A 1,443-nucleotide genomic window follows, 5' to 3' on the forward strand; every position below is an offset into this window, starting at 1 on the left:
TCATAGGCTACAGATAACTACCCTATAATGACCAACCAAGTGGATTATTGTTTTGAGATGTTCAAGTAAATGTAAAGCTGAAATGTCTTGAGTCATTAAGTATGGTGAGCTGAAGTATTGGGACAGTATTTTTTGGTTCTGTACTCCAGCACTTTGGATTTGAATATATAATGACTGAGGTTAGTGCAGACTGTCAGCTTTAATTTGAGGTATTTCATTTTAGAAATTACAGCACATGTTGAACATTTAAAGGGACATAAGTATTGGGACAAATCACTTGTATTAAGTAGTCAAGTTTAGTATTTGGTCCCATATTCCTAGCACACAATGATTAAATCAAGCTGGTGACCTAAAACTTGCATCATTTGCTGTTTGTTTTGGTTGTTTCAGATTTGTGCAATAGAAATGAATGTTAAATTGTCCTTTTTATTGTAAATAATAACGTTTTTAAACACTTCTACATTAATGTGGATGCTACCATGATTACGGAATAGTCATGAGTGAGGAAGTAGACGCATATATTACCTCCCTAAAGCATGCTAACCTCCCTGTTATTGTAATGGTGAGAGGTTGCATGTCTTCTACATTATTGTGGTGCTACTATGATTACGGAAGGTCCTAAAGAATCGTGAATAATGATATTGTTTGTGTACTATACAACAAACGAAACAAAAAGAAATGTCTCTTTTTCAGGACCCTGTCTTCAAAGATAAGTAAACTCCAAATAATCACAGATCTTCATTGTAAAGGGTTAACTTCTTGCAACTATAGGGGGTGCTGTTCCGCATTAGCATATTGGGTCTCAAATTAAACTGCCTCGTGCTAAATTCTTGATCGTACATATGCATATTATTGTTATTATTGGATAGAAAACCCTTCTAGTTTCTATAGAAGTTGGAATTTTGTCTTCTGAGTGGTACAGAACAATTTCTTTCATGACAGGTTTCATTTCAGAAATTTTTACCCTGATCTGGGGTCTGTTTTTAAGGCGCACAGTGAATGCTATGAAGAAACCGACACTGCCTACGTCTCCTTGGGGTCTGTACGTCATCACGTTTGAATGAATCTATTGCACAATCCCAGCCATATAATAAACCACAAAATGTTTAGGACCGCCCTTTCTCGTCGTGCGCCTGAAGCGTGAAGGCCATCGGACTTGCTCGTTCAAATCGTTCTAACCAGCAAATTTCTCCGGTCATGTTTTCAGTCGTTATAGTTGTAAAAACATCATAATGTAGTTAATTTGAACGTTTTATAGATTTATATCCGCTTTAGTGGATTTTGAGGAATTCTTTGTTGTGCACTCTGAAAGTTTGGACACGTTTTGGGGTCGCCGTTCGATCGTTAGTGGTATTTCGAAGGACAGAGGACATCTATCGACCAAAAGACGTTTATAACATAGAAAGGATACATTGCCCAAGAATCTGATGGAAGAACAGCTCA

The sequence above is a fragment of the Salvelinus sp. IW2-2015 genome, linkage group LG23, assembly GCF_002910315.2.
Source record: "Salvelinus sp. IW2-2015 linkage group LG23, ASM291031v2, whole genome shotgun sequence".
Lineage (NCBI taxonomy): Eukaryota > Metazoa > Chordata > Actinopteri > Salmoniformes > Salmonidae > Salvelinus > Salvelinus sp. IW2-2015.